The sequence below is a fragment of the Triturus cristatus genome, chromosome 7, assembly GCF_964204655.1.
Source record: "Triturus cristatus chromosome 7, aTriCri1.1, whole genome shotgun sequence".
Classification (NCBI taxonomy): Eukaryota; Metazoa; Chordata; class Amphibia; order Caudata; family Salamandridae; genus Triturus; species Triturus cristatus.
The window spans coordinates 116,231,362-116,246,187 of NC_140590.1; the positions used below are offsets into that span (position 1 = coordinate 116,231,362).

Genomic DNA, 14,826 nt, shown 5'->3' on the forward strand with positions numbered 1-14,826 from the left:
AGTACAAAAATTCTCACTATCAAACACCCCATACGTCAATCGCTGCATAATTCCAAACACCCTTTTCATTAAAAGGGAATACTGCACAAAACTCCAAAATGTTCCAATACACTCACATTAAGATCAGGGAGTTTAAATCTGTTATAGGGGCTGAAATGGTCACTGCACAAAACAGAACACAAGTTAAGTCGACTTACAAACTACTAGTGGCTCAGCTTTATTATGTTAAAATGAATACTTAAAGATGTGCAATATCCAGGTATTGACTGGGCCTCAAATTACATTCCAAGGTATTAATTAACCCAAGGCTATGCCCAATGACTGACAAGGGCATCTCTTTCATTCAAGACTTGCTTATTCTGTGGCTGTACTAACAAAAACAATCTGCTAAAAAAAAAAAAAAAAAAAAAAAAAGCCAGAAGATACACTTTGCTTCTTATATGAGGTTTTTCTCAGTTCCCTCCCAACAGTGACTTTAGATCTCTCATATTCTTGCTTGTGCAAAGGGTAGTGAACATGGTACCGGAAATCCTGATTTCAGCCAAACATGCACCTGGATCAACCAGACACTTCTTTTATCAGTCATTTCTAAATGGGCATTCAATTATAGAACGGACCCAGGATAACTCCAACGAGCTGGTTCTGTAGCCAAACCTACACAAACCACCCCCAAAACGAAAGAAAGTGAGATAAACCTTTCCCCAAACAGTCTTCATCATCTACGTGGAAACACTTAGAAAGGCCATCTGCATAGGCATTTATGAGTCCCAAGTCTAAGCTCCACTGTAAAGTCCATACCCTGTAGGAAGATGGCCAACCGCAACAGTTTAGGGTTTCCACCTTTCATCTTTTTTTTTCCTTCTTTTTTTGCACCAGCCATCTGAGAGGCCTGGGGTCAGTTTGAACAAGGAAGTCAGAACCAAACAAGTATGGTCACAACGTCTTAAGGGACCAAACCATACCAAAGGCTTCGCTATCAATGGCACTGCAACACTGCTCTCTGGGGAGTAACTCCCTGCTAATGAAACCAACAGGCTGGCCAATACCAGTATCACTGGTCTGGAATAGGACCGCTACTATCCCATGTTGAGAGGCATCTGTCTGCACTATGAACTGCTTAGAATAATCTGGAACTTTCAGAATGGGTGTCGAGCATATTGCTTCCTTCGGAATGTCAAAAACCTTTTGATAGCTCACTGTCCAGTTTAATCTTCTTTAGCAGTTTCTTGGAGATCAACTCTGTGAGGGGATGTCATATTGGTACCATACCATTTCACAAAACTCCGGTATTACCCAGTCAAGCAAAGGAATGGAGTCAAGGTAGTTGAAGATACAGAGTCCACAATTATCTGGATCTTGTGTTGTAAGGGTTGAACTTGGCCTCCACCTACAAGGTGGCCCAAGTATACAACAGAGGCCAGTCCTATCTAGCACTTGCTTGCCTCAATAGGTGGATCCAGTGATCCTGCCAAGTGGAGCTATAGACAGCAAAATCATCAAGATATGCTGCACTAAAAGTCTCCAACCCAGCAAGGACTTTATTAACCAACCTTTGGAAGGTGGCAGGAGCATTCTTTAGTCCAAAGGGCATTGCTGTAAATTGGTAATGTCCACCAGGGGTCGAGAATGCCGATTTTTCTTTTGTTACAGGGGTCTGACCAATCTGCCAGTAGACGGATTTTAAATCAAAAGTACCTAGAAGTGTGGCTGCCCCTAACCTATCAATAAGTTAATGTGCCCTTGGTATAGGGTGTGCATCTGACAGCAGGGAGACCTCTATAGTCCACACAAACCCAGCTACGGTTTAACACCCTTGGAATGAGGTTTGGGGACTAAGACCACTCGGCTGGCACAGGGACGTTCAGAGGGCTCAAACACCCCCAACTCCAGCATCTTGTGACTTCAACCCTGATGCTCTCCTTAACTTGATCAGACGGTCTTTATATTATGTTTCAGACAGGTGTATTCTCTTAAGTGTCCACATCATGGATACACCAGGAAGTCTGACCATGTGTTAGGGAGAACAGCTCGGCACACTGATCCAGGACATCCTTGTTGTCCGCTTGCTGTTGGGAAGAGAGTATGTCTGAGAAGACAACTCCATCTACTGACCCATCTTTAGGACTGTGGTAGAGGAGTTCAAGGAGAGGTTTGCGGTCTTCTTCATGATCCTCATCAGTGACAATCAGTAAGGCCACATCAGCCCCATCATGGAAAAGACTGCTAGTGCCTAGGTTAACCAGGTAGGTGACCTGATCTTTTAAGGGTAGGGTAAGGGCCCCTCCATTTGTCCTGGAGTGCCCTGGGAGCCAAAGACTAGTACCCATACTTTCTGCCCTGATTAGAACTCCACCAGTGCAGCCTTTTGGTCATATCAGACCTTCTCAAGCTCTTGGCTGGCCTCAAGGTTTTTGGATGTTTCCCCAAGTACTCCGCCAGTCTTGAAAGTAGGCCAAGTGCAAAGTTCACAATATCTTGTTTAGGCTCTTTGAGAGCTTTCTCAGCCTTCGTTCACTGGACACAACGGTCTGATCACAGTATGACCAAACAGAAGTTCAATGGGGGAAAAACATCTCCCTTCTGTGGTACTTCTCTGCAAGTAGAAAAGCAGGCATGGTAAAAGGACATCCATTTCCTGTGTTTTTCAGGTAGCCCCCATGACTATGCCTTTCATGGTTTTGTTGAATCCCTCAACTAAACTACTGTTGTGTGGATTATATGGGGTAGTGAACTTGTAGGTCACACCGCACACATTGCCTTTAGGTAACCAGACATGAGGTTACTACCTCCATATGACACCACCTCCTTAGGAAAGCCCACTCTTAAAGATACTCAAGAGGGCCCTGGCAACTGCAGGAACAGTGACGATTCATAAGTGGAATAGCTTCAGGGTACCAGGGTACCAGGTAGCATGATCCACTACCAACAGTATAAATCTATTCCCTGATGCTGTTGGAGGGTCCAGGGGGACGACAACCCTTACCCTTTCAAAAGGAGAACCCAACCGCTGGAAGTGGAATTAAGGGGGCCTTTGGGTGGTTACCTGCTAGACAGGTAGCACAGGAGTTATAAAACTCTTTCACGTTCTGGGACATAAGTTTTGGCCTGGCCAAGATGCACAGCTAAGAGATGTAAGAACTCTCTATACTGCTGAGGCACCACCACTCTCCTAGTGGCCTCAGTGTACAGGCATCCCTCCTACCAATAGGGGGTTGGGGGGGGGGGGGGGGAGGGGAGTTGGACACAGATCTTACCTAGAGGGTCCCCCTGAACCTAGGAGCTCGGTCAGGTAAGGCACACGTTCCTGGGAGTCAGTCCATCTGAGGCAGACAGGTCTTCCCCCGGAGGAGAGGGGACCTCATGTTGCGTCTGATTTGAAGTCGATTTCCCAGACTTCTTGCCTTTTCTATTGGAGGACTGAGCCATTATTCTAGGCTTCAATTCCTCTTTTTCACCATGAGCTCTTGTTTTACACACACATCCAGGTATACCTAGCAGGGCTGCATGGGTTTTTGTTTCTACCTCAGCCCAGGCTGTGGACTCCAGATCATTTCCTGGCAGACAGGCTACAAGAATTGCAAAAGATACCACCACCTTCTTTTGTTCAGTAACCCCTCTCAATTCCAAGGACACCATTGCCATGGGATGGACCTTAGTCTGGTTGTCAGCATTGATGACTGAAGGTCTCACCAGTTGAGATACTGTTCTGGGGATATCAGTGTCTCAATCACCATAGTGGCACTTGCACCTGTATCCTTCAGTGCCTCAACATTAACCCCATTAATATGTGGCTATTTGTATTTCTCCAGGTTACTGGACGAGACAGCCAGGGCAGCTACATCCACCCCACTCAGACTAAAGCTGCTTCAGTGTGCACTCTGATATGGTCAGGGAACACCAAGTATCCCATCTAGAGACTTATTACTGCAGTGGGAACTGTAGGTGCTCTAAGGGGACACTTTTTAGGACAGCTAGGATCTCAATTTCAGTGCCCTTTGGCCTTGCAATTAAAGCACCAGGCCTACAAGGGATCCCAGTTCTTATCCTGGTACTATTAATCAGACACTTCCTCCCACCCTTTCCCTGCCCAGTGACCTCTCTTCCACTCAACCTAAGCCTCTGACCCAAAAGGAATATTTCAAATTGGCCACCCTTGCACACAAAGGCCAGGACAAACGGGTCCACCATGGACGTGTCCTACACGGATGCATAGATGGAGTAACCCCAATTTAGTAAAGAAGCTCTGTATATGATATTGCCACTAGGTGGTAATACAGTGCACAGAGTCCAGGGGATCCTCAAAAGGGCACAGGGCTCAATTTAAAACCAAAAGTGCTCTATAAGTGGACGAGCAGCCTTAGGCCTAACACAGAGGAGTGCAAGACATTTATTGCACAACAGTGATCAATAATGGACACACGACTCAAGGAGATCCAGACCAATTTAGGAACATACATGGTCTGCATTTCATTTTAAGACCAAGGTCTTCGTAATAGGGTAAGTATGTTTTTAATTTAAAATGCTTTTAACTTTAAGAGAAAAAAATGGACACTTAGAAACTTCTCAACACAGTCCAATGGTATCCAATGGGAAAAACATTTGAATATTGCAGTTAAAACAAGTACTGAACTTACAATCCCAGTATTCGGAGCCAAAAGTCAGCAAGGGTCAGGCAAGTACCAAAACTGCACCCCCCGCAGCATAGGGACGGCGGGTGCAGAAGTCAAAAGTAAAGAGCGGCCCAATGCTTTCCAATAGAGACTGGGGGTGCCTGGAGCCATGCTGCTAGCAGGTAAGTCGATAGGTTACTAGGAGGTTAGGTTAAGCACAGGGGAGGGGCCAGGGGGGCGCAAAGCAGCACCAAAGATACACCTCCAGTGGCACATGTATGGCAGGGTGCAATCTCAGCTTCAGGCACCCAATGCTTTTCAATAGGATTCTTCTTACGGCAGAGGATGCAGGAGTGGCAACGGAGATTGCAAGAGGAATATCAAAAACAGCTGGGATGGAAGGGGTTTCAGGGGCACCATCTGTTCAGCTCACCAAGGCCCAGGGGCTTCAGGTACAGGGGTGCCTTTCGATGTAGGGGTCTTCTTACTGGAGCCGGTCAGGGTCAAGGGGAGCCCTCTGGATTCACACTGCAGGCGCTATGGTGGAAATCAGGAGAGGTCAGCCAACGCTGGACACGAGGTCAGAATTGCTGGGGAGACATCAATGCACAGGTGAACCACTCAGATTTTGGCCTTGTCGGGTGCAGGGTGGGCAGGAGCTGCCTGGACCCGGAGTCCTTGGAGTAGGTCTCTTCAGAACAGATCCGTTGTCCACGGGAGATTGGAGTCTTTTTCGAAGGCAGAAGTCCTCCCAGGGGTTTCTGAGGTTGCTGACTGGAAGACAGGTCGCAGGTTCGCAGAAGCTGGAGACAAGACGGTAGGGCTGGGGCCAAGGCAGTCGTGTTCAGTCTTCTCTGCAGGGTGGCCTTCTTTCTTCTTATGTCGTCGCAGATCTGCTTTCAGGGGGAGCCACTTAATACTAGATTTAGGAAGCGTTTTAGGGGAGTAGAGAGTAGGGCTAAGGGGCACCCTACTGGGCTGACTACACTCTCCATTATGCCACCTTCCTGTGGGAGCGGGGCATAAACCTAGACCTGATTGGAGCAGTCTTCCCATCTTCAAGATGGAGGGTACGGAGTTGTGCATTATCTCGCCTCCCCCCACATTAGGGGTGGGGTTTGGCAGAGGTGGTCACACCTCCTATTCTTTCGAATCTTTCCCGCCTGTTGTCTCGCCCAAAGTGGGGGTGTAAACCAGGGGCTACCATCTGCTGACAGCAGCTGAGGAGGGGGGGGGGGGGGGGGGGGGGGGGAAGAGTCGCATTACGAATGCAGCGGACCTCTGAAGCTTCCCTCTTCGAGCACTGGCCCATCCTGGTGGAGAAGGTAAGACACCACTGCCCAGGATGTGCATGGTTTCTCGTCCCTGATAGCAGGAGATCTCTACCTAGTAGTCCAGAAACATGTCTTGTGGTGGCTGGCTGCCTATAGCCGGTCAGAGACCACACCAGGGTTGGTAGGATACCAGGGTTGGTAGGATTTCAGAGGGCAACTCTGAGGTGCCCTATGAGTACATGGTACAATAAATACAACTCATCAATGGGGATTTATTGTAAGGAGCGGTTTGGTACCAAACACTCCTGTGTTCAGTGAAGCTATCATGGTGCTGTGGAATTCGAGTTGTCAAGTTCCCAGCCTATATATTCTCTAAGGCTTCCCTGGTACTTACAATATTAGGAAAATAGCCCCCAATATTGTAGGGGCATATCTGCTCATGCAGATATGCCCTCACCTGTGGTATAGTGCACTCTGCCTCAGGGCTTTGAGGCCTGCTAGAGGGGTGACTTACCTATGCCTACAGGCAGTGCTGGTTGGCATGTCACCAGACAGGATGCCATGTCGACTTTGTTTTCTCCCTCAAAGGGGCATACAAGCTGCAAGGCAGTGGTATGGTCCCAGCGGAGGGGGGTCCCAGGGGACCCTCTTCAGCTCCCAGGCCCTAGGTACCATGTACTAGGGACTTACAAGGGGTAGAAGTACCAATCGTGATTTTGCTCTTAGGGAAGAAGCACTGGCACAGGGGACCTGATTGGCAGGATCCCTGTGCACTACATTTGAAATCACATCAAAACCAGGCAAAAAGTTTGGGGGGGGGGGGGGGGGGGGGCTAACCATGCAAAAGAGGCCCTTTCTCACAAATTTGGTCTCCGTATATATAGCAGGATGCCTACCATACCCAGGTCTGCCCATGAAGATAGTGAGTCTCTTATAAACAAATACATATTTGAGATACGATCAGTACATCATTGCTACTCAGTCCTCCGTTCTGACATCCTCTGGGCAAACGCTTCCATGATCTTACAGACCCGTCAGGTTGCTTCGACTGCATCAGACTTGAGCTGAAGTTAAAAAACTTTTGACGGTCTGGTAAACATGGATGTGCGTAGAGTCCCCCCTGCTGGCACAGTGATTAGTTTAAAACTCGAACCCCGTCCTTTATTCGCCCACCATCTCTGAGGAATGATACCTACTGCTATCAGGAATAGCTTAGCAGTACATCCATGGTATATTCACAGGACTGCCCACCTTTGACCCCCTTTATTAGTAGCAAGGATTATCGATCTGACCCAGAATCGTCATTATGTCCAAACAGCGAACCCTCACTTATGGCTGCAATTACCGATCGATACCTGTTCTTGCACGTCCCCAACTATTAACAGCCTTCCTGGAACATAGCGGGGATAAAGGCCAAGCAGTGCAATCCATACTGGTGGAGCTTCACTGACCAATTCTAACTGTGTCTCCTTCAATAACCTTGGTCCATTGACCAAAATCGTAGAACAGGTTATGTAGCTTACCGTATACCAGCTAGCAGTGACAGCCAGGGCCGTCCTTCATGCGGTCTTCCTATCTGGGCCAAAGTAACCCTCAATTTCAAAAATACATTTGTTGCCCTTTATTTCAAATGACATCTGGTGTAGATCTATTACCAGGGATGATGCTTGCATCTATTACCCATACAATGCCTACAATAGGATGGTCGGGGAGATCCGAGATCTTAGCTGCTTATGACTTGCATGACACTGCTATCATTGTGGGTGACTAACACGACATATGAACCCTGGGATATGGGCAACCTCTCCCCTATGAGTGAGGAGGATGGGGGATTCCTGTACTTGGTCACACCAGGAAAGCACTGGACTGGTGCTGCTAATCAGCTCCTGTCTTTTACCTTATCATGAGGCCTGAGGGCATGTAACGGACGTTCAGTTCCAGATCCTCACACAGATCATACTTTCAACCGCTCGGCCGTTCAAGTCAAACTGACTACTTTTTAATTCCTCTTCAGCTTTGAGTTAACCTGGTTGATTTTAAGATTCTAATCAAGGATGACAGCGATCATTATGTTCTCTATTGATCTATAAACAGCAAGCTTGGTCATATAGCCAATGTCCCTATATCCTTAAGCTCCAAACTGATGCCCTCCAAAGATATGAGCCGGATCAAGTGGGATTATCTAGCTCAGAATTTGTGTATCAGAGATCAAATGAATTTGGCCCTCAGGGATGCTACCCTAGAGGTAGACACCACAAAACCGTCCCAGACTAGGGGCCATTCTTAGAGCATCAAGATTACGAAGGAAAAAAATTCGATACTCTTGGAGAGTCCTTTCAAGCGCACTAGGGCCCATATAAACTGGTCCAGGCAAGAGCACGCTGGGAGGCTGAAGTCAGAGTAAATATTTATGAATCAGCCCTGCAGAAAGACCATAGAAATTTTTGGAAGCTGGTGGGCAATGGAAGCCAGAAAGCGTCAAGGCTCTGGTCTGAATATTACTCCAGAGGTGTGGCATACTCACTTCTCTGACCTTTACAAGCTGCCACAGGGCCCCACTACCAATGGTGCAGTACAGCTAGATGTGCTAAATCCCTCCCCTCCGGCTCACTCTTGATTGAGGAACTCTGCTGGAAAAGCAACTGGACCCGAAAGTGTCCCTGGTGATATTTTCCTTACCGATGTAGAGGCATGGGCTCTGTATTTTAATAATCTATCCAATTATAGGGGGCATGCAACCCTGCTAGCTGGAAGGCAGCCTAAATTGTCCCCATCTACAAAAAGGGTCAAGAGGGATTCCCCCTAAATTACAGGCCTATTAGCCATTTAGATGTAGTCCAAAAGGTTTTTGCAAGACAAATCCTGGGGAAGTTAGAATCTTGGATTGACGATCACCAGTCCCTCTCTCCACTGCAGGCAAGAATTAGCACAATTTATCAGGTTTTTATTAAGTATCTGGAAAACAGTTATCCAGAAGGCTCACCTGTAGCTGGTCTTAGTAGACTTAAAGTCTGCATTATATCTAGTCCCACGAGATAAACTGTGGACTGTCCTCAAGAATAGCGGGTCCCGCTTGAACTCTTCGGTTCTGGATCGTCTCCACCAGGACACATACGCCTAAGTGAGATGGGGCCAGGGACAGGCGCTGACTAATCGGAAAGGGGTCAGGCAACAGTGTATTCTTGGCCCCCACCCTATTCTCTTTATACCCAAGGCATGGCACCACATGTGGAGGACGCCCTACACGATGCCCCCCATTTGGCTGGCCGAAAGAGCCCCTTTTTAGGACTCGCCTAGCGACGCAGCGCATGCGCTGCCCGCCTTGGCGAGATCTATTGTCGTCGGTTTCTGTTCGGAAGGGGGACAGGAGATGTGCATGCAAAGCCGGACAGGCGATGTGCACGTGTACGGCTCCCATCGAGGCGGGCATAGCTGCAATGATTTTGGACAAGATGCAAAAAACAGCAGCTTGAAACTTTCTCTATTACATCCGTTGCTTTCCAAACTTTTCACTTTTGATAGTGTCAGTCACCGTCTCATTCACAAGCACTTGGATTGCAGCTTTTTTTCCAGTCAGGTGAGTGCGCGTTAATTATCCGTTATGCCGAGGCACGGAGGAAGTGTGTGAGCTTTCAGCAGTTTCTTCGGCCTGGCACAAACTTTCTTGCTCGGATATTTCATTCACCTGCTGCTAATTGTTACTAGAATGTAAAAGTCATTGAATTTTTTTTCCATCAGAGAAGGGTCATGGTTTGCAAGTCGACCTAGTCAGGAGAGTTTTCAGTTTTCGATTAGAGGTGGCTAATTGCCCCAGTCACCCGCCTGGACGCCACGCAGCCTTGTTCACGGAATGGAATGTGCCTTGCTGACTGAGCCGCCAAATGTGGAGTGAGGGATCCAGAGTGCAGGGTTGAGGCAGCGGGAGAGCGCCTGCACACAACTTGGAAGCATGGAGCCAAATTTGCCCTTCTCCCTCAGCCTAATCCTGCCCAGCACCCGCCTCCATGTGTCCGGCAGCTTTGTAGGTGTGACAAGCGCATGTGGTGATCCGGGCTGAGTAAACATGGGCAGTTTGTTTATCAAACATCCATGGAATCCTGCTGTTTCATTGCCACCCAATCTTGATGAATGACTGAACATCTAAATATTTCCAATTCCCATAACTTATTAAGTTACCAGAAAGTGTAACTGGTGCAAAAGTGCACAACTTCGAAGAACGCTCGTTTAACCTGACCGGTTCACAGGTCTTATACCCCATCCAGTAAATCCCGTACAGATCGCAGATACAAACAAGCATTTGCAATAGGTCACTCCTTTGTGAGAGTTTGAGCTACTGGCATTGTAAATGACAATGCCTTTTATTTATGTGTTTTGAAAACCTGCAAGCAGTGCGTAAACACTCACTTTGTACTTGCTTTGAGAGGCAAGGCTGGCAGTAACTGCGCCTCTTTTACTGCCAGCTGTTAGTACAAAGTGCGTGTTTACGGACCGCTTACAGGTTCTCAAAACACGTAAATGAAAGGCATTGTCATTTACAATGACAATAGCTCAAACTCTCTTAAAGGCGAGACCTATTGCATTGCAAATGCTTGTTACTATTTGCTGATGACATTCTCCTGTTTTCAAAGACCCCTAGAGGCATCTAACGTTTGGTAAATAAATGTAAAGATTTTTGTTTTGAAAGGAGGCTTGTAATAAATCCTTTCAAAACAAAGTTCATGGCCATTAGCCCCCATAAATCCTTCAGGGACTCGATAATGTTAGAGGGCAGCCCTTTGGGTAAGGTTAGTGAATTTGACTACCTGAGGATTAGGTTAACTAGATCAATGTCATGGCAGCCCAGGTTCAGAAGAGCAACCTGAATTTAACTCACCACTATACTACCATTGTAACATTCTAAAGGAAATCCCGCAACAAGCGTATTTCACTTGCACTTAAGGTGTTTAGAGGAAAGACTGAGGGCTGTGCACTGTATGGGGCCGAAGTATGGGGCAACTCCAACCTGGTAGTGCTTGGGTTGGCAGAGAATACATTTTTGAGAGCTCTAACCAATCTTCCAAAGAACACCCTGCTAAAACCTTTAAGACGGGATATGGGTATTGATCGAATGATCCACAAGACCCAACTGAGACCACCCTAATATTGAAGAATGTTGAAATACTCTGGATTTGGATGACTACCTGAAGGACGTTGTCTCCTCGGTTAGCTTTGAAAAAAATCAAGTGGCAATCCTACGTTAAAAATCTTTTTGGCCTAGGAGATCTTTGGACCTCCCGGCATCCCTGAAATATCCATCGAAGACCACTTTTAAGCAGTGCATTCTGGGAACATACGCATTCCAGCGAAATACACAATGCGCTTGAAGGGCCGCTCACTTCACTATGTCTAGATTTTAAACCTGACTTTGCATTTGAGAAATTCCTAGATTATATATTAACCCACCCGCTGCTAAGCAACTTTATGTTAAATTCCACTATGGCACTTTGCCTTTAATGTTTTTTGCTAGTCAAGAGGAATCTCTAAATCTTCACAAGCACTGGTCTGGTAACAGATTTTTTTGCCCTGGCTATGCCCGTGGCAGGAAAGTGTGGATCATCCCATCCCATTGTGCAATCAACACAGCTGCAGGCAGCTACAAGTTGCCACAAGGCTCCTTCATACAGAGCCTATTGGATGTGCCTAAACCCTGCCGCAGAAGGTTACCGCAGCGTGGTAAGACACCCAGCACGCCATTTACTTAATAAACAGAGTCCAATTGTCTGCCTCACATTTTTTGCCTTTTAACTTGCGCAGTTTTTTCTATTTTCTTACCTCCTAGCTTCTGCTAAGCTGTCCACGTTCCGCCACAGCATGTGCCATTTGAGTGGAGGGACTTGCTCTACATATGACCCTACTTCCACCGGAAGCGAGTTTTTAGTTGGGCAGCGTTCTAGACGCTGCTGCCCCTTTTCCCCTCCCTCCCTCTCCTTATAAACCAGGAAACAGCGCAGATGCGTGCAATGGCGCGCCAAAGGTAAGCCCGTCCGCCGCCGGACCTCCTGTTCATTCCCCCCCTTGCCTCCATCTCTACTCGCTCCCTCCCCTCTCCACCTGTTTTCTCTTATTCTGGCCCAGACCAATGGCAACCCAACGCTTCATGAGCAAAGAACTCAGAGCACTAAACATGGTCAGTCCTCCTCAGAGGTTCACGATAACCTCCCCACCAGTATGTTCTTACAAAGAAGAGGTAGGAAACTATCCAATTGAATTGCTCCCTCATTCCAAACCATGCCCAACCAACCCCGCAGGCTGTAATCTGACCAATCTAAACAATTAACGGGGTTATATTGTAATGCCCGTTCAATTCCAAGGCATCCTCTTGAAATCTGGAGCCTGTTAGACTCTGGAAAGCCTGACTTGTTCTTCCTTACCGAAACCTGGCTCCATACCGAAACCTGGCTCCATGAGACCGCCCTTCCCAATATCACAACTGTATTCCCCTCTGACTATCAGCTGATCAGACTTGACAGGAACAATAAGAGAGGAGGCAGCTTCGCAATTGCATTCAGGGCTCACTCTAGTATCAGTATACTGGAAACCTCTCTCTTGGAATGGGGTGAACTCTGTATTTTCAGAAAAGAGAACTCTACCAAGAGAACCTGGAGAGGTGCCTTAGTCTACCGACCCCCCGGCACTAAAACTAACTTCACCAACCACTTGATGGAGACTATTGCACCTCACGCATTAGCAGCCGGCAACTTCCTTCTAATCGGTGATTTCAACTTTCATGTTGAACTTCTGATATTAAACACCAGCCTATTGATTTCCAGTCTCAATACTCTGGGTCTTTGTCAACTGGTAACCTGGCCCACCCATTCAGCAGGTTATACCCTTGACCTCCTGTTTACCAACACCCTTCATATCAAAGTGGAGCCCCCATCTCAGTCCTCTAGTCAGACCATCATTTATTAAAATTCTCCCTAAAAGTCTCCACTCATAGCAATGCCTGCAGAGAACAGAAATGGAGCAGACCCTGGAAGAAAGTTAGCCTAGCTACCTTTTCTTCCTACTTCAGCCCCCTGCCCGTTACTAACACAGACAACATAAATCTTGCAGTTGAAACCTTTTAGAAGGCAATCAACCAGGTCCTCAACATTATCACCCCCCTGACCAAAGTCAAACACAAGCATAAAATGTCACCTTGGTTCACTGAAGCCTTAAAATCTGACAAATGGGCAAGCAGGAAGGCCGAACGCAAATGGAGGAACTCGAAAAGCACCAAGGACAAGCAGGCATATAACTGCGTACAAAGGCACTACCTAGACAATATTAAAACAGCCCAAAAAGAAGAAGAAAAAAAAATCACATAGGAGACAGAATAAATAAGGCCGCCAACTCACACAAAGAACTTCATAAAATAAAGGAATTTACTAGTCCCGCCTCTTGCCTATCTGAATATCATGCTTCACAGGATTGGGTGGACACACTGTCCACCTTCTTCGAGGAAAAGATTAACACTATCCAAAGCCTCTTTCCTAACTAAATATGTGAACACTATCAACACCTGTCCGACTACGATCACACACCCACCTGAATTTCTCTAAATGAATTCACCAAGAGGATGTTGGCACTACCCTCTCTAAGGTTAAATAAGGCTCACAAACCGACCCAGTTTCACCTCACATTTTGTCCAGTATCAGACCAGCTCTTACCAAAGGCCTCATGGACATCTTCAATTTATCCTTAAGTCACGCAACGGTTCCCACTAAATGGAAAGCAGCTGTGGTCAAGCCTATTTGAAAAAAAACCTCTCTCAGACCCTAAGGAACCTATTAACTATCGGCCCATTTCTCTTCTCCCTTTTTTGGGGGGAGACAGAGTCCCTGATCAATAACCAACTCTCAACTTTTTTTGAGAGAGTAACACATTGTTGGATTCCTCCCAATCAGGGTTCCGGGCCGCCCACAGCACGGAAACTTTGCTAATAGAGGTAGGTGATAACAATAAACTCACCCTGCACGCCGGACAGTCAGCCATATTGGTCCTACTCGATCTATCGGCTGCCTTTGACACCAACACCCACAGAACTCTAGTTAATCCACTGTGGGAGTCAGGGGAACTTCCTTCAACTGGCGCAGGGATTACTTAACAGACCGTTCAACGCTACACATCGATACCCTTCACTCTCATAGCCAACTGATAGATAAGGGCGTCCCCCAGGGTTCCATCCCAAGTCCTATGCTCTTCAATTTATACGTGGCACCCCTAGAAAGAATCTTCAGATCTCATGGGTTCGCTAATGGGTCGTACGCAGATGACATGCATCTACTGATGACTATCGGCCCAGATTTAACTGACACCAGACTCAGATTCATAAAGTGCATGGCCGACATTAATGTCTGGATGCTAGCCAATCATTTGCAACTCAATGCCAGTAAGACGGAGATCCTCATCTTTGGGAAAGCCCAAACTTTATTGGTCCAGCAACTGGTGGCCTCTCAATCCCGGCCCTGTCCTTCTCCAAAACTGGTGGTCTGAAATCTCGGATTGAAAATCGACAACAACTTGTCCATGAAAGACCATGTTAATCATGTGACGGGCATCTACTATGGTATAATGCAAAGTCTTCACAAGATCTTCCAATGGATCTCAGTTGCATCTAGGCTGCGCTAGTAATCATCATTCGGCTCGACTACGGAGACATCCCAATGGCTTCCATTAATGAAGAGCTTCTTACCAAACTGCAAGTGCCACAGAACACTGCCGCCAGACTCGTTTTAAATCTACCTTCACGCTCTCGGTCGGCACCAAGCCTGAGAGCTCGCCACTGGCTTCCCATCAGTAAACGTATTAATTTTAAGATCAACTGTCTTGTCCACAAAATCATTCATGGGAAAGGGCCACAGTATCTGGTACCAACCCACCAGAACCCTCGGGTCCTAAACCAAACATCTCCTTACCCT

At 47.0% G+C, this 14,826-nt stretch overlaps 1 protein-coding gene across 2 annotated transcripts in view; it reads right to left on the minus strand.

Annotated features, from left to right (window-relative positions):
- Positions 1-14,826, minus strand: part of LOC146808975 (uncharacterized) — a 172,456-nt gene that overhangs the window by 145,007 nt on the left and 12,623 nt on the right. The window lies entirely within an intron of this gene.